Here is a 19,075-nt window from a genome sequence, read left to right as displayed (position 1 = left end):
ACATATAGTGACACCTGTTATGTTTTATGCAAGTGGGACATAGCATTGGCTTATATAACTCTAGAAAAACTTTATTTATAATTTTTGTAGCAGACATTGTACTGTGTACAATGGCTTAAAACAGCTGTTGAATGGATCCACCTTTAGAGTTGAAAAGAAAAACTAGATGAGGTATAATATGAATTAAAGATGAATTTTAGTGTAAGTAATATTTATTACATGGAAACCAGGGTCAGAGACAAGATATCACTGGCTACTGTAGAATCCCAAAGATTACTAGAAAATTCAAAAAGGTAAAAAAACAATTAGTACATCATGTATTTAGGACTGTATTGGGAACGACAACCAGGTACCTCATTAATGTGCCAGTGGGTGGTTCAACACAGAACTAAAACTCAAAGACAGCTTTTCAGTTTACACAAATGCCTATTTAAATATCTTTTTACATACCATATTTTCCGCACTATAAGGCGCACTTAAAAACCTTTAATTTTTTCAAAAAATGACAGTGCGCCTTGTAATCTAGAGCGCCTTATATATGGATCAATTGGTTAATTGGTTGATCCATACTGGTTGTACACGGCGCTCTGTCAAAATGTTTCAGTACGACTGGTAAACTACAAAGCCGCACCGCTTGCAGCATTACGGCTACCGTAGTCAGGGGTGTCGCCGAAGTAATAGCGGTAAACACCTGTACTGTGCTTACTCCTAGTCCAACACCACTTGTGTGTGTATAACGTTTGAATGTACTGTTGCAGGAATTGCCTGAACTATATGTGATTAGAAGCTCATTGTGTGGGGTGTATGTTTTGTGTGTGTGTATGGAAGATGTTGACATTACTCCTCCGGAGAGAGGTGGCGCTGTGTGCTGCTGTAGCTGAGAATCAAGAGTGAAGGAGTGACGTCGGTATTATTGTGTGTGTGGGGTGGGTAGAGACGGCGACCGGAGCAGCGGTGTATGAGTCTGTAAGCCCTGTGTTTTTACGTGCTGCAAAGTCATTAAAAAGAACCCCGAATCTCGTCAACAACTCAGTGTTTTGATGCTGTTTCTTCATGCTCAACTCAGCAACGTATGAGTGAGGGAGTTAACCCCGAGGAAACTAGTAACTTCGGCCCTGGAGAAAGCGTCTCCCCTGTGTCATCAGACTACGGTCAGGGGACAGAAACAGGAAAGGTTAACAGTACTAACGTTTGATTTAGTGCATCAAACTGTTTCTTTTACGTGTTTACTGAATCAGGGAAAAATTCCCTTTCACGTTTTAACTAATGTTTGATTTCAACTTCAACTTCATAGACTCCAATGCATTCCTAACGTGAGGTTGGCTCTATTCAATAGAATTCTATGTAGAGGAGACCTTACCATGAGAGTGAATGGAGTTATCAGAACGCTGGTTTGTAGTGTATTAATAAAGTTTGACTGACTGACTTATCTGACTGTTTTGTTGACATTCTCTTTAGCACAGCTCCATCTAGTGGATGCATAACGCAACCCCAGTCAAACGTTTGACTGCAGTAGCTTCTATTCTATGCGCCTTATAATCCGGTGCGCCCTATATATGAAAAAAGTTCTAAAATAGGCCGTTCATTGAAGGTGCGCCTTATAGTGTGGAAAATACGGTACTTATTTTATCATTATGTGTTAACACGTCTGAGCTTTTACTTAATCTCTGATAATACTGTTATTCCAGACTCATTTAATTACAGAATGTCTCAACTTTTCAACCATAATATTAAATGAACAACAAATTGCACCACATCTCTGTTACACACATGCCAGTTTTCCCTTGCTTACCAATAATTTCTCTCATCAATCTGTTTCCTTGTAATTGTCTCATGTATTTTTTTTTTATCCTGGTCTTGAGGATTAGCCAAATGATGGTTATTGACTATTAGATTATAAATTTTAACAAATTAGTCAAATTATTAAAAGATTGCATTTTGAAACAGTACTGCAACAAAGTCAGCTGAGGCCTAAAAGATGAGGTGACGTGTGTGCAGTAGGGATAGGGGCAAATCTGAGCCACAAAAGAGGCAATCTTTGGACCTTGTCCCTTCTCCTAAGACAAAGCACCTACATCCTGGTGAGGTCATGTACAAGATTGTTTTAGGATAAGTGATGATTCTTGATAGGCTGGTCCACATTTAGCCAGAGAGACTGTCTATTTGTGACCCAGATGGCTAACATAAACACAAAGGAGTCATAAGCTAGTTCTGGTGCTTGGATTGGACTGGGGCTGGTGTGTATATCCTGCCAAGAGTTATGATAGTCAAACCAAATAGCCATAGTCTGGGAAAATAAAATAAAAATAAAAAAACTATGTTAATGATGAAGCTTCAGGCTATGTAGAGAGACTGAAGCAAGGCTTAGGGTGATGATTACAAGCAATGCTGGATATGGTGGCAGAGGCTGGGTGAGACGGCTATGGTCAGGGTTGGAAAATAATTAGGAATACGACTGAATAGCATGGCTTGATATTGTGGCTGGGGGGAGGTGGGGGAGGCACAGTATAAAGATGATGAGTACCAGGGTTGAGCTGTCCACACTGCTGGCCCTGTGAGCTGTGACAAGAAGCTGTGCTGGCTGCTGTTGTAGCTGGCGGTGATGCCAATGATAGGACTAATGCACTAATTACCATGGAGTGAGAGAAGAGAGAGAGAATAAACAGAGGGGGAGAGTAACAGATAGATAGCGCTTCAAACAGCCAGCTGAAAATGGGAAAATATGAGGTCAGATGAATTCCAAGTGACAGTGCTGTAAAAGGGCTAAAACAAACAACCAAGTCATTATCATCTTCATTTTAAAAGGTTCCCAAAAAAGGTCAGCCGTTCAAGTTAAAGGAACCAAAATATAAATTATTTTCATTCTTAAAACAGATATTTCTCATAATAGGTAGCCTCACAATGATATAGTGATATACAATATATTAGAATATTATTGAAAAGTTAATTTATTTCAGTAACTCTATTAAGTGAAACACACTATATAGATTAATTACACACAGAAGGATGTTTTCAAGCCTTTATTTCTGTTGATTATGATGATTTTTGACTAATAAAACCATGACATTTAAGATTAGAATACTATGATGCTTAATACATTTAGTCTTTATTATGTTTTCATCATCTGTCAATACAAATAGAAGCATTCATTGACTGATGGTTAGATCAACAAAAACTGAATGTTTCATATTTTCATTTCCAGGGGATAATATCAATTTACAGAACACTTTGCTTTAAGGTAAATATTTGTGTACAGAGAGGATATGATTATGTAAACAGAAGTGGACATGCTCTATCATGACTTTGTGTTTATTCTATTATGTTTATTCTACGTTTGTTCTCTCCTGTATTTAGGTTTTGTGTTGTATTCTTTTGTTAGTAAGTTTCTTTTTATGTTTTATTTTCCTTTTGCTCTGTGTTGTATTTACTTCCAGTCTTTCATCCCTTCTGTTTCTTTTTTCTTTTCATCTTTGTATTTTAGTAACACTGTTGAGTTTGTGTTAGATCTGTTTTATAGTTCTTGGCCTCTGTATTTTTAGTTTTTGTTCAGCGTTCATTCATTAGTTTTTTCTGCCTCTGCTTTCAGTTTATCACTGCATTCATTCTGGTAATTTGTCTCTCATCAGGTTTCCATTCCAACACTCTCCTCTGTTTATATTCCCTTCTGTCACGATGTGGTTTGAGGGCGGACCAAAGTGCAGAAAAGAGCTGGGCAGCAGCATGTTGTAAAAGGTTTTAGCTTCATTTCCAGAGGTTTTCAAAAGAAACCAAACAAGGCACTGCAGATACAAACAAAGTCCTGATCCAAAAACTTACAAGAGGTTCTGCAGGCACATGAAAAAAACTCAGCACGAATACGTGGGTTGAGAACGGGGTATGACAAACACAAGGAACCAGCAACAAACAAAGACACAAAACCAACTTATATACTGAGGAATAACAAGGGCAGGTAATCAGAGAAAACAGGAAACAGGTGTGACAAGGAGGCAGGGAAGCAGAAGGAACAGGTGAAACAAATACAAAGGCTGAGGATGGGCAAAGTAACTAACAATAAACAGAAACACAGACCAAGCAAACCTATAGACAAAGATAAATAATCAAATGGGGAATAAGAAAACTAGAATAATCATGACTAAAGTAAACAGAGAAACTAGAGGGAACGTAGGAACAACAATAACAACCTAAGAACAAACAAAGAACCCATAAAGAAAACCTGAATACAAAAGTAAACAAACCTAACCACACTGACTGAATTAACTGGAAAGGAAACAGAAAATAAACTAGTAAACAAGAAGAGTGCAAAGGAACAAATAATAAAACACAATTAAACATAAAGATACTAAAGAGAAATAAAACTAGAGAATCCAGGGAAGACCAAGAACTATAATAATTACAATAATAATAATAATAATAATAATAAACCATACAAAGTAATAAGAAAACAACCATAAAAGAACTTGTGAAGTAAACACTAGGAGGCGAAGAGGGAGAAAAGAAAACATGATACAAAAACCAAAATAGAAACATCTAAGCAAAAGGTAAACAAACACAAAGCCACAAACAAAGTCCAAAAATGTCACTCTGTGACACCTTCTGGTTCTCTCAGTTTTTGCAAGTACCTTCTGTTATCACTGCATTTACTAGTTCCTGTAGCAGCCACCTCTTTTTAGATTTCCCTTTCATCCTGGACTTGTACTTCTTTCAGTAATTTCTTTTTCTTTTTGCCACATTCACACTCTACGGTGGCCGACAGGTACAAATGCACAGCAAACACATGAATGATGCAACCTCCAAAAGACACATAAAACAAATGCAAATGCTGCAAAAGAAAAATGCTGCAATCACAGAAAATAGAGAGAAGCAAGTCCCTCTTCCAGCAGGACAACAACCATAAAGAAATAGCCAGAGCTACATTGAAATGGTCTAAATCAAAGCTCATTCATGTGTTAAAATGGCCTAGTCAAATGTCCAGGCCTACATCTGTTTGAAAACTTGTGGTGATACTTAAACTGATGTTCAGAAGCTCTCTATCCAGTCTTGAGAAATTTTGCCAAGAAAAAAAGTATTTCAGTCAAAACCATATCCTTCTCCTTTCTTCACAGGAAAATGTCCAATAAAATTAAAACTCTCAATACCCATGCAGCCACTGCATGCGGTTAATAATGTATACACTGCATCCTGTCACATGTATAACCATGAGAAATAAAATGCTACACTACCATTTGGACATTTGGACAGCTACGCATGTGATCTAAGGAAAAAAAAGTCGTAATCACAAGTTGTAAAACTACGTACTTACTGTATAACTGTAACGATAAATATGTGTGGACCATAGGAAAATCCAGATATCGTGATGAACATACAGTATATATACTTATTTATGTACTTATTTATTAATATACATGCACACATATGGAGCTTAACTTCCCCTTCATTAGATAAGAAAATCTAAAACCATTTTACATGAAACTTCTCCTAATTTGTTCCTTTGGTATTTGTTCAGCACAATGCAACTATAGATAGGATCATTCTGCATATGATTAAAAGATTCATAATTTAGGAATGCATATGACATTTGTACACATGCAGATCTACAGCCTTCCCAATATAAATCCTTGCCAATATTTTCACAAACACTGCCTATTGCAGTCTGTAAAATCCATTGAGCTTTCTCCCAATCTCTCTTGTCAGCTGGAGGAGACCCTTCCACCCTCCAACTCAGCCCTCATGCTTATTTATTGCCTCTTCCTGGGGCTGTGTTAGTTCATTCCCACGTCGCTGCTCTCTTCTTCTTCCCGTGCTCCTCTTGCTCTCTCTTGTTTCACTCCTCGTTTCCGGGCAATTGGGTCTGGGTGCTGATGGTGGGGAGTAAGGGGTTGGGGTGGAGCTGCTGGGAACTTTGAAAGTGTGTGTATGAGTGTGTGCTGGGAAGTGAGCTAATAAAGGACGGTGATCCATGAAAGGCCTTGAGCAAAGACACAGTCAATTACCTAATGCCTGGACCCAACTGCAGGGTCCATGCTCACACAGTCCCTCTAACAGTTGCATACACACACATACACACCATGCTTACACCTCATTTACGTATACATGTAAATCGGGCTGTAGAGGGCAAGTTGTGAATCGTGTGCTCTTGTGTGGGTGGGTGTGCATATGCGTGTGATAGAAAGCGATGATTTATTAAATTGCTGTCACTTTTGACAAATTTGTGCAACACAAGTTGAAGGTTTAAGCTTTACTGCGTCTGTGTTTTTTATCTGTTCTTTGAGGTGGTGGGATTGTGTCTTTATGACAGAATCCAGATAACTGTATAAACCTGTCTGATTTGACTGTTTAGGTTGAAAGCTGTATATGTGGAGCCTTTATAACCAGGCTTGACATCTGGATTGAAGCTCAAACATGAACTAAAGAGTAATTCAATAAGTGAAAGATTGAAAGTCTAGTTCTGGTTAAAAATGTTTGCTTATTTGGGAAACAAAAAGACATGCCTTGCAGAAAACTGAGGTTAGTCTTCACATGAAAGAAGATACCTGTGCTTTGTGATTCAAATACATTGGGAAATAAGATTGTAAAGGCATGGAGTGGCAAAAAATGGGTGGTCTTTAATTGTGTAGTCAAGGAAATTATTGTGTGAGGCAGATCAAACAGAAGGTTAATAACAGCACTTCAGACTTACACACATTCAGCTGAGTAGATTAGCGTGTGAGTGGTAATGAGTCAAGTGTTTCAGCGAAGACACCCACACACAATTCCTAATTAAAACTCAAGAGTTTGAACTTAGGTAGAGAAAGAATGGAATATGGATCATGATGAACACAGTTTGAAGCGTTTTTAAGACAATCTCCCATCTTATTTTGATTACAAGACCTTTATATATTACCACTTGTCATTAAGCAAGAATTGTAAATGCATTTTATGTGTATATGTTTGTATAAAAGATTTTGTTTCACATTTCTGGTGAATATCTGCTTTCCATTATTTGACTAGCATTTGCACAGTGAGTTAATGGGGAGACTCAATGACTCCTGTTGTCAAAGCCGAGTCTGGACCTAATCCGATATAATTCCCAACACCAATCACACTATAGGAAGACTTATTCTTTTAAGCATTTTATTAGTAAATTTATTGAAGGGCATGTATTGTCCATTGTCTAGTTTTCAATTGTATTTAGACTTGTAGCTCATGATAGTTACAATTGAGCTCAAAGTTATTAATACCCCTGGCAGATTTAGATTATTTTAATTCAACCCAGACATTTATATTTTAAAGAAAAAAACGTGGGCATCTCCTGGAAGATATTAAGGCTTTGTCTAAAGGGTATAACTAAAAAAGAAAAAAAGAAAAAATGTTTTATTTACATTAAAACAAAAATTGGCATTACAAAAATCATTTAAATAAAAATCTTTAAACTCTGTAAACTTAATTCTTCAGCAGAAAACTGAAAGAAAGAAGAATACATTAGGTCAAATGTCAAAAATTAGCATAAAAGTTATACATAATAGCAAAACTGTTAGCTGATCTCCTGAAAACTGAAAAAGAAGAACAAGGTCATCTAACGTGAAAGTAGCTGGTCTTGAAAAATACACTTCTCACCAAGCTAAACTAGCTAACTACCATATTTTATTTTTTGTTATTTTTTTGTTTTGCTCTGTGTGAAGGAGAAAGTACTCCTTTACTTCAATGAAAATTAGAGATCAATTTGAAGAAGCCAGGCATGCAATAAACTGAAACATGAGCTGTGCGGATTAGGCTTTTGCATTTTTCAGATCCCTGGATGTAGGAAATTCAAGACCAATTGAGCGGCTTTGCTGATAGTTGTGCTTTTACTCAAGCAGATGTGAACTTTAAAAGTCTGGACGATCCTTCTGCAGTTTGCTTTAGTCCATGTTTACTATAAAGAATTTGTACTGGTAGTTTGGACTCAGTTTATTCCAAAGCTCTGGGTTGTTCTTGCGATCCAAAGAAACATCTGGGTTTCTCAGGCCCCGAAGAGCCAGGTACAGCAGGGACATGGTTGTACCTCCACCAATGAAGAAGAAAAGGGGGATAAGAGCAGGATGGCTTCTGAGTTGCTTGCAAACTGTAAGAAGTATCTTGTATATATATGTAAACTAAAATGTTAATCTTAGAGAAATGACTAAGGTTTAGACTAATGTTAAGATGCATCTGACCCACACAAGGCCCAACGTGTATGATGCACACACACATATATCACATAGTCAGCGGCATCATACTGCCCAAGAAACCCTTCTCACTGTCAATGTTTATTTCATGGTGAATGCTCATCAGTACAAGACAAATTAGCCTTGTGTCTGACATTGTGATACATAGATACGTTTTAATACTCCTCATTGTGCTGAAGGTCCACTCTGCTGAGGCAGTGGACACTGGCATACTCAGGAAAAAAGTTTAGTATTGTAAATGGTAAATGGACTGAACTTATATAGCGCCTTTCCAGTCATACAGACCACTCAAAGCGCTTTACACTAGAGCCACATTCACCCAATCGCACTCACTAACGCTCACACAGTCATACACCGATACGCAGATTGGTAGGCAACTTGAGGTTAAGTGCCTTGCCCAGGGGCACATCGACATATGGCAGGAGGAAGCTGGAATCGACGACTACTCTTCCAACTGAACCACAGTCACCAAATATTGTACATTTGGGAAGTCCACCGTGTCCTTTTAAACTTTGTTGTCTTTATCATTTGCCTGTCTCCACAGCTCCAATTAGGCATCTGCAGAATCTAGATTGGGCATCAGTGTCCCATACTCAGTTTTTATCTCTTGCCAATTTGTGTCGGGCAGTTTATCTGGTAGAAAATACTGGCTTCAGGGCGCGGTGCTTGTGGTGCAGAGGTTAAGCGCGCGACCATATGCAGAGGATATAGTCCTTGATGCGGAGTCCCGGACCCGGCAACCATTGCCAAATGTCTCCGCCACTCACTGCCGTCTTTCCTGTCTGCCTATTGTCAAAAGATAAAGGCCTCTAGTGCTGAAAAAAAAAAATAAATAACTGGCTTCTCAGTCACTGGAGTGCAAGACACACTTTGTCCCTTACTTCAGAGCATTGGTTATGTATTGTAACCCTAGCTGAGTATAGGTACCGCCCTTTAAGGCTCTTGCTTGTGGGTTGATCCCTTCACGAGCAGCTCTGAAAACGTTAGTCCACGCCCACCTGCTGGGTGGGCCTCACCCCGATTTTTATAAACTGCACTCAACTGGGTAATTGGTTCCCAAAATGCCTTATTTTTTCAGCCATTCAGGAACCAGTCAGGCCAGGAGCTCAATGAACAATGACCAAAATATAATGTATCTGCACTGTTGGGTTTGTTTGTTTGTTTGTGTGTGTGTATCCAACTTTATTTTTTATTGCACACCTTCTCATTCAAAGAGTTGTCTTTATTTTCATGACTATGAAAGTAAAGGCATTCCCATCCCTCCCACAGTCCAAAGACATGCCTGTTAGGTTAATTGGTCACTCTAAATTGCCCTTAGGTGTATGAATGAGTGTGTGCTTGGTTGTTTGTGTGTTGCCCTGCGATGGACTGGCGACCTGTCCAGGGTGTACCCCGCCTCTCGCCCATAGACTGCTGGAGATAGGCACCAGCTTCCCCGTGACCCACTATGGAATAAGCGGTAGAAAATGACTGACTGATATATATATTTATATATGTTAGGTATTATTTAGTCAACTCAGAGGTAAGAACGATACAGTCATAGTTACTTGCAGCAAGGGTAGCCCACTTTGCAGTGAAACTACAAAGTTTTGACACCCTATCTCTTTATTTATATACACAATTCAACAGACAGTTCAGACAGGGTGTATGTGTGTGAGACAGAAAGGAGGCTGGTTCACACAGAGATAACAATGATCTCACACACACAGGGAGGAAGGCATAGTGCAGGTGCCTTGCAACACAACGTTTTTACATGAGTGATAACAAGTTTTTGCACCCATCCAACAGTCCCTCCTTTTATCACAAGTAAAAACATTTAATATAAAAACGAATAAGAAAAATACTCTGTATGAGCAGAAACCCACGGACGGTAAACAGATTATATTTTGTGGGAAATAATCATACGGTCCCGCCGCCCTCGGCGACCATTAAAAGTTAAATGTTGATTAATACTTGAAATCATAAAAATAAAAGAATAATACTTGAAATCATAAAAATAAAATAATAATACTTGAAATCATAAAAATAAAATAATAATACTTGTAATCATAAAAATAAAAGAATAATACTTAATGAAAACAGTAAAACATAATAAAGGAATTTAAAAATCTGCCCTGTTTATGTCATCATTGTACTTTTTCGCATTTCACTTAAGCAACAACTTCTTTTGATTTTCTGCTGTAAGGTCATTTTATGAAATACAATGTATGAGTACACTCAGGCTTTCGATGTGATTTATTTACAACATGTCATCATAATCGTCCCCTTCATTTTCGTGCATTTCTACCTGGTTCAGTGTTGCAAATGCCACCGTGACTGACTGAGTTACTATTCTTTGTACCATGCATTTGCAACATGGGATAATACATATTGACAGGAGACACAGAAGGCCCATGCATGCTATTACTGCAACTAGGAGAACCTTAAAAAGATTTATCCATCCCCCTGTGAGCATCCAATCTAACCAAGAAGAGTTAGGATCTGGGTGGTCATGTGCCATGACATTTTGGAGATTCCGTAGGTTGTTTAATGCTCCCGTTATGTTTGCAGAGTGTATATTATCTGGGATATATGTGCAACAGGTGTTATTCAATAGAACACAAACGCCCCCCGTTGATGCTGTTAGAATATCCAAAGCCATGCGGTTCTGAATTATCATGGCTCGCATAGCGCTCATTTCTGTGTTTTGACCCTCTTCTACTATTATGTAGTTATTTAGAAACAATCCAAATCGATAACTTAAAGTTTCCATGCGCAGCATTAATTTGCCCACATCTAACCAGGGTAAGAGAGATAATAATGTTTTATCATCTTTAGACCAAAGTTTAAATTCATCTGGGACATTTGTTCCCCAAATGGGGTCATGTGGTTTAACATCTATTTCCCTTTTTGATCTCCTATGTGGTATAACTATAGTCTGCTTACTAACTAGGCAATATTTCTTCCCCCGTGTTTGCAACAAATTATGCATGATCTGCAAAAATTCCTTGCATAGTCAGAAAAATTTATAGTGTAGCATTAATGCTTTACCAGATGTGACATATTCCCCCCTTGACACGTGGGTCTTCCCAATGTGTCACTGTAGCCGCTGTGTTGTATAAATTTTTTGGGAGGATTGGTTTATCTTCTATCTGATAGATGTCATCTTTTCTCTGTGCTCCTCTCTTTAGCCAGGCCTTTATTTCTGTCTTGGGTGCTGACTGTTGGGCGTCTTTCAGCACGTCTGTGTCTATAAATAGCAGATCTGACATTTTCTCTTTAATAGGTTGAAAAGAGTTAGTTCTGTCCCTGATGATGTTTTAAAACCTCTGTTTTGCCAAATCTTAGCATGGTGATGTACTGATCCGAAAACGTATTGGCTGTCTGTGTATATAGTAAGTATTTGTCCCTCATGTAATTCACATGCTCTTACGACAGCATATAATTCTGCTGTTTGGGCTGAGCATGTATTGGGTAGAGATTTAGCTTCTATTATCCTATCGATGGTTGTTACTGCATAACCAACTCTATTCTTTCCATATTCATCTTTAGATGCTGAGCCATCTACAAACACAACACATGAATCTGGTATAAGGGTTTGAGAAATGTCTTGTCTGGGTTTTGTGTCTTTTTCAACTTTTGCTTTATAAGAATGTGGTTTTCCATCTTCTGCAGTAGGTATTAGAGTACTTGGATTTAAAGGGCACATCTTTTTAGAGTTATGTTTGGCTGTGATAATAATAGCGATGTCAGTGTGACATGTCTTGCATGTAGCGTCAGGTGCTTCTCTTAATATTCCTGACTTCAACATATCTTGTATTACTGGCTTAGTACCTTCTTCAGCTTCTGGCTTTAAGGGGTATTGGCGGACTGATAACCTTTTTTCAGATATTATTTTAACCTTGTATGGTGGGAAACCCTTTATTAGTCCTACATCAGTTGATGATTGGGACCACAGTTCAGGTTGGACAGCAGCTAGGGCAGGATGCATGTTGCTCTCTTTGCTCTCAGCTAAGCCCTGTATTTGTCCCTCTGCCTCATCTAAATGTGTCCTTGGATGGACTTTGACTGTCCACCCTAGAGTGAGCTTCCAGATTCCTGTATTAGGATCTACCTTTGACAGTGTCAGTGCTGTTCCTGCAGAGGTTTAAAGCCTCTGTTTTTCCAAATTCTTATTATTCTTTTTTATCATATTTTATAAAGTAAGTCCTTATTACATTTAAAAATGAGATCAATATTTTTGGTAGTTGCTATTATTATAAATAATGCTTGGTTTAGTTCTTATTAAAAATAAAAAATAAAAACTCACTCACTGATGAACACAAAAAATGAAGGGCATATTATATCTTATAATCTTAGTTTATCTTACCCAGTTTTATAGATACAACATACAGTTTCAGTCAGCTTTGTATTTAGTTCAAGTAACTAAAGTTTGTTTCAATTAACTCAAGTTTTCTCTATTTCAGTCCAGTCCAGTAATTCTGTTAAGGTTCATTTCATCTTATACTAAGTTTGAGTCTAATTCAATCATTTTGAACCTGACTGGAAAAAGTCTAAACATTTGTTAAAATCTTTTTGTTTTACCATAGAGAACTGACCTAATATTATTATGGTAATGTTGAGGACTCTAATTTTTACATAACATGAAAGACATTTATTTCACAAAAACAGAAAGTCAAATACAGACATTTGGCCACATGAAAGTTTAAATACCCTGTTTGTAAAAGAATTATGAAAAATTGAAGACGGATCCATGAACTTTCTTATGGTTATCAGTATTTTCAATACAGGTAGAACCTTTGCCATCTTTATATGATTTTTCAAAAAAGATTCTGGAAACCTTATTAAGATATAAGTTTGGCAATGATCATCAGAACATCAGACCTTTATTAGCGCTTTTAAGGTCCCTCAAAGATGCATTACAATGAAATCAGTCATTCCCATTCACACACATTCACACACTACTTACTTATTTCTCTGTCAGAGTAATTTTCTTTGCAAAAATTTGAACATAATTTGACTTCTATTATTCTTAAAATGCACATTGTTTCCTCATAACCCCTTTTGTTTCCACAAGGTCTGTTTTCAACGCTTCAATTCTTATTTTTTTATTCACCAAGAATCAATAAGGTGGTCTTAGTGGGTCCACCTTAAAGGTGTTATCTGTTGGGTGTCATGTTATCATTGTCAGGTCAGTGAGGTTCATAAGTCAGTCAGAACCTTGGTCATTTGGTCTGTGCACATAATGTTTCATAGATCCAGCCTATGATTAGTCAGCAAAACGTCCACCTATAGGAGAAAAATTGATTGTTAATGAATGAACTGCATTTCCTAGGAACACTGTCTTCCTCCTGGATGAGCATCACCTGTTGAAAAACTTTCATCATTGTTTGTTTCACATATTCATTCAGATCTTTATATTATATCAGTAGGTGAAGTTGTTAGTATCTCATGTAGACTGACATATACTGTTGCATTTGGAGAGGATCTCAGATTAAATAAACATAGTTAGAGCTTCAATCCAGGTTCATTTTGTGTCTGCAGACTTTAGCCAATTTTTCTTTTTTTTTTATACATAAAGAGCAAGATTCAAAACATTTTCAAAAGGCAGATTGTGGCAGAATGTAGACAAAACTGCTTATTGATTGACAAAATAACATTCAAGCACACAATCACCATATTAAAAGGCTCTACTTCTAGAGAATCACTAAACTTCTGGGGTCCGGTTTTGGCCCGCGGACCTTGAGTTTGACACATGCAAGGTAGAGTTACAATTTTTTTTTTTTTTTTTTTCAGACCTTTCAGCAGAAACAGGCTTCTGCTGTTTGCAGAAGTTTTATCTTTGTTTTCAGGCAGCTGCATCTCTTTGTCAAGGTCGTTTCACAGAGCTGAAATTTAACTTCTCTCAAAGAGGAAAAATCAAGAATGCACACAATCTGAGCCAAATATGGAATTATTTCCCTGTAAGATTAATCTTTTGCATTTTATCATGATATTGTTGGTAGTATAACACCATAGAATGATTTTTAAAGCACCTGTTTCTCACTAATGCTTGCCTACAAAATGTTTTACTCTCAGATTACGTCTTTAACAACATTCTGTTCTCCCTTCTCTAGTCATTGTTCACTGGGTTGTCCAGTTGGACAGTTTCCATGTTGTCCACATTGTCACCTCCTCTTTTAACTTCTTTTACCACGTCCTCTAAAACCACCTCTTAGTCTTTATAATTTGGGGCTACCTTGGTATTCTAACCTGGGATGGGTGGCAGTCCGCCCCCATTTATTTGTTTTCAGTTAAGCTGAAAGTTTTTTCCTGTGCTTTTCTTAAGGCATCAGTATTATGGCTATGTCAGTTAAAGGCTGCTCTTATTGTTTTTTTATTTTTTATTAATCTTTTTGTTTTAATCTGTTTATCAACTGTGTGCACTCAGGGACTGAAAAGTCCCCTTTGAAATTATAATCTGGCAAGGTTTTTATTGTCTCTTGAATCTTTTGAATGCATAATCTCCAGTTTAAGATCCCCGTGTAGTTTTAGGATTTCAGTGATAATTAAGTTACCTGAAAATCCGTATTTTTATGCCATCGTGTACATATTTCTGTTAAATCAGAGCTTTTTCTCTGTCCCTTCCCCATTGTTCTTTGTTATTTTTCTCTTTTTAGTTTTCATTATTTCTAATTTTAGATCCCCTTGTAATTTTAAGACATCCTTTGTATCTAATTTGCCCAAAAACCCATGTTTTTTATTTTTTATTCCATCTATGACAGATCATACCTGCTCCTTTTACATAGTTCTCCATAAACTTTACCTCCCCTTCTAAGTCAATTAGTTTACTTTGTTTCTTCCCCATTATGTTTTATGTTAGTTTAATTGTAGTATAAATGTCCCAGATAAAAGGTCACTGGCATGAGACTTTAAGGAGAGGACATTAACACGGCCTTCTACTGCGACTAATTCGCAGCGGTGTTAATTTTCTGGAATGAAATCCGACCTGAATCTCCAAAGTCACCAGTACGTAGTTTTAATCTGGGCAAAAGAAAACACAGGACTAGCAGAATCCTGCTGATTCTATTAAAATGCTTAGTCCTCCATACACACAAAACACAGTCACACAGTTGGTTTCAGGTACCTTGTAATTTTTCTAAGTTAACTTGGTGTTATTTTATGAGCTCAATTTACTCCATTCTTTTTACTTTTATAGCGCTTATTCTATTCCCTCACAGGGGAATAACCCTTAGTCGTTTTATTTGGCCCCCTTCTTGGCGGGGCCCTACCTTAATTTGTCACTATTCCTTTCACGGTGGAATAAAACCATCCGAATGCAGCGTCCTTACCGGCGATGCACTACCAACGACTTTTAAGTATTTTCTTCTTTTATTTATATAGCGCTTACTCTATTGCCTCGCAGGGGAATAATCCTCAGCCGTTTTCTTTAATCCCCTTCACGGCGGGATTGTACCAAATTTGTCACTATTTCTTTCACAGTGGAATAAAACCATCCGAATGCAGCGTCCTTACCGGCAACGCACTACCAACGACTGTTAAGTACTTTTCCTATGAACTGTATTTTGAAACTGTCTCACCTCGGAGTTGACTTCTTGGTGACTCTCTGGACCCTGTGAGAGTCACCCCGCGCCGAGGAAGGCGATAACCCACTGGCCAGGTGTGAATTCACACACACCGGGACTTTCAGCCACTCCGGCTAATGGAGGCTGTGCAGCGGTGCTTCGCTCGACGTCAGGCTTCCCCCACGGATCCCAGAGTCACTGTTAAAGCAAAGAGAAATAAGGTTATTGAATTAATCCGGCTCGAAGGACCAATAAATGTTAGGTATTATTTAGTCAACTCAGAGGTAAGAACGATACAGTCATAGTTACTTGCAGCAAGGGTAGCCCACTTTGCAGTGAAACTACAAAGTTTTGACACCCTATCTCTTTATTTATATACACAATTCAACAGACAGTTCAGACAGGGTGTATGTGTGTGAGCCAGAAAGGAGGCTGGTTCACACAGAGATAACAATGATCTCACACACACAGGGAGGAAGGCATAGTGCAGGTGCCTTGCAACACAAAGTTTTTACATAAGTGATAACAAGTTTTTGCACCCATCCAACAATATATCAAACCACATTGTCAAGGTACACAAGGTACAGCTGTATGGCTGCATGCGCCACTGCAGGTACACCTACAACAATAATAAAGAACTACAACTGCAGTTATCAGCGGCTTCCAAATCCAAATTATCAGCTCCCTTGCTGGCCCCACCACTCCCTGCACTCACCCTTCTCCGCCAATGTTGCCGGCCATTCCTCACGTGGACCAACTGACCTTTCATGAGGTTTCTGAAGTCTTGAAGCTCAGGTGGAGATCGGCCTTATAGTATGCTAACCTTAAATATACAGCCAGAACTACAATGAAATAGTTTATATCAAATCATATTCATGTTATAAAACGACAAGCCGTTTTGTGGACAATCCATACAATTTGTGTGAGCATTACAAGACTTGATAATTATTACACCCTGAAAGCTGGAAGAGAGATATTTACAAAACACTTGCAGCTGTAAAGCTCACAATAGTTGAAATGTTTTCACTTGTGGGGGCTAAACATAAATGCAGGCCACACTTTTGAGATTTTATTGTTGTTCTTTACAATTATAATGAACTTTTTGGTCATCATCACATAAAAATCCAACCAAAATACATTGCGATTTGTGGTTGAACGGTAGTAAAATGATTAAACACGTATGAATACCTTTCCCAGTGTATTTTCTAGCACTTATTAAAGAGATAATATATTAAAATGGTGACACAGCATTGCAATGTAGAAACTTCTAAAGCACAGGTGTAAAACTCTAGTCCTGAGGGGTCTGTGTCCTACATCTTTTAGCTGTTTCTCTGCTTCAGCACACCTGGATCAAATAATTATGTCATCAGTAGGACTCAGGAGAAGTTGGCTACATGCTGAGGTGGCAAATGAGCCATTTGATTTAGGTGTGTTCGACCAGAGACACGTCTAAAAGCCGAAGGACATCGTCCCTCAATGACTGGAGTTTGACACCCCTGTTCTAAGGGGAGAATAGCAACAATGTGCAGACCTGACAGGCACCTTTTTCTCAAGTTCAGTATTTAATAGTAGAAAAATAACAACCCTGCCCCCCTGCTGGTGTATTTCCCGATTCTGATGTACCTCTCACTGCTGCCAATCAAATGCACCATAAAGGAAAAATGAACTTAGCCGCTGATGCGCCACAACCAGCTGATCCAACAGAACAAGGTAAAGAAATGTGTAAATGAATTAGTTTGTGTTTGAATGAATTTGCAGTGTATCTGAGAGTTCATGTTAACGTTTCTAACAGGTTCCTGCAGTAACAGTTGAGCTAAATAACAACAGGTGTGTTCTGTTGTTGTTACAAGCTGAAGTTAGCATACAATCTGTAGCTTCAGACAAAACTGTTTCACTGTTTGTGTTTTACTGTTAATAAATATATTTTAACTCCATATCATGCATTAGTATTTGTAATTTTCATCCTCGTGTTGCACAAACAGGAGTATGTGCTTAGTTTTTCTATTAATTAGTTGTCCTTATTTGCTTCTTTTACATAGAAACAAGTCTGCCATTGTATTCTTGTTTTAAATGACTGGAAAAGATAAAGTAGCCAAGATGAATGTTTTCAATTTGTCTCATCTGTCATCGTAAATATATATTTCACAAAATAATCTAGCTGTAGTTTTCTTAGTGTTAAGAGAATGGGACAGCAAAGCTTTGCATGAAATGGTAAAGAACATAATTTTTCCTCCAATTTAAATGTTCGCCAGAAAATACATAGCTGCATGTTCCACTTCGTTTTTCAAATGCATTTTCCCATAGAAGGCATTAATGCAAACTTTTGCAAAGTTAATGCAAAGTTTGCCCAAAAATTCTGAAAATATTGTCAGATGACCATAGCTGCTTTATTCAAAAGCTAATTGCAGAAGCAAAATCTTTTAAGCTTATTGTGACATACTTGTAAAGTTCAATGTCAAGTGGTATAAACAAACACGAAGAAAGTACCAGATTGAAGAGGATTACTAGGCATCATGTGGTAACGCAGTGTGCCCAGTTTCATTAGGATTGTCAAAGGATACTAAATCAATGTGGATACAAATCTTGCAGTATGGGCTGCAGTATACGTTTTAGCCAAGAGTAATAAACGGGAAGAATATTATTTTACATTTCAAAACTTGTTTCCTAACTTGTGTGTTGATTTTTCTGATATAAAATACAAGTAGTTTTCCAGTTTTGTTCTAGTTACAAACAATGAGCATGTATTTCAATATCCAAGTCCCATTGATTGTTTGTGTATTTTCTTCTGAGGGTGATGGATAAACTTTTTGCTAAACAGATGAACCTAAATAGTTTTGCCTTGTTTAAGATGACCTTCAGTTGTTTTTTTTTTGTTTAAAAAAAGAAAAGGAGGGAGCATGAGAGGGAGCAACAGAGGAAGGGACAGGGACCCTGTCCTTGCTCCTATCGCTATGGGATCAGTGGCATGGCCTGACCACTTCCACAGCCAGCAACTCAACCTTATCCATCACCACAAGATAGTTATCACACCAGGGATATAGGGGGTGTGAGGTAAAGGGGAGTGCAAACGAAGGAAAAGAGAGATTTCCTGCCCTGAGAACAAACTCTAATGCAAACAAAGCACACACAGGGATTGGAAGATAAACATCTATAATTATGCACCTATAGTGTATCTTGGTGTCATGATCCTTTAATGGTGCAACTAATAGTCTCAGTCACATTGCATCTTTAGTGTGTTTTTTCAGTGTTTCAAGCGCTTTAAATATGAGACAAATGTAAGCCTTCCTTCATTCATTTCACATCATGTAACCTGATAATATATGAAGCATTTGTTTGAACAAAACTGAC

General features: G+C 37.8%; 1 pseudogene; it reads right to left on the bottom strand.

The window, feature by feature from the left end:
* Positions 1–7,844: 7,844 nt before the first annotated feature.
* Positions 7,845–8,329, bottom strand: LOC124866625 (annotated as a pseudogene).
* Between the last annotated feature and the right edge of the window lie 10,746 nt (positions 8,330–19,075).

The sequence above is a fragment of the Girardinichthys multiradiatus genome, chromosome 4, assembly GCF_021462225.1.
Source record: "Girardinichthys multiradiatus isolate DD_20200921_A chromosome 4, DD_fGirMul_XY1, whole genome shotgun sequence".
NCBI lineage: Eukaryota > Metazoa > Chordata > Actinopteri > Cyprinodontiformes > Goodeidae > Girardinichthys > Girardinichthys multiradiatus.
The sequence above is the reverse complement of the archived record's forward strand: the minus strand, read 5'-3'. Positions and strand labels throughout refer to the sequence as shown.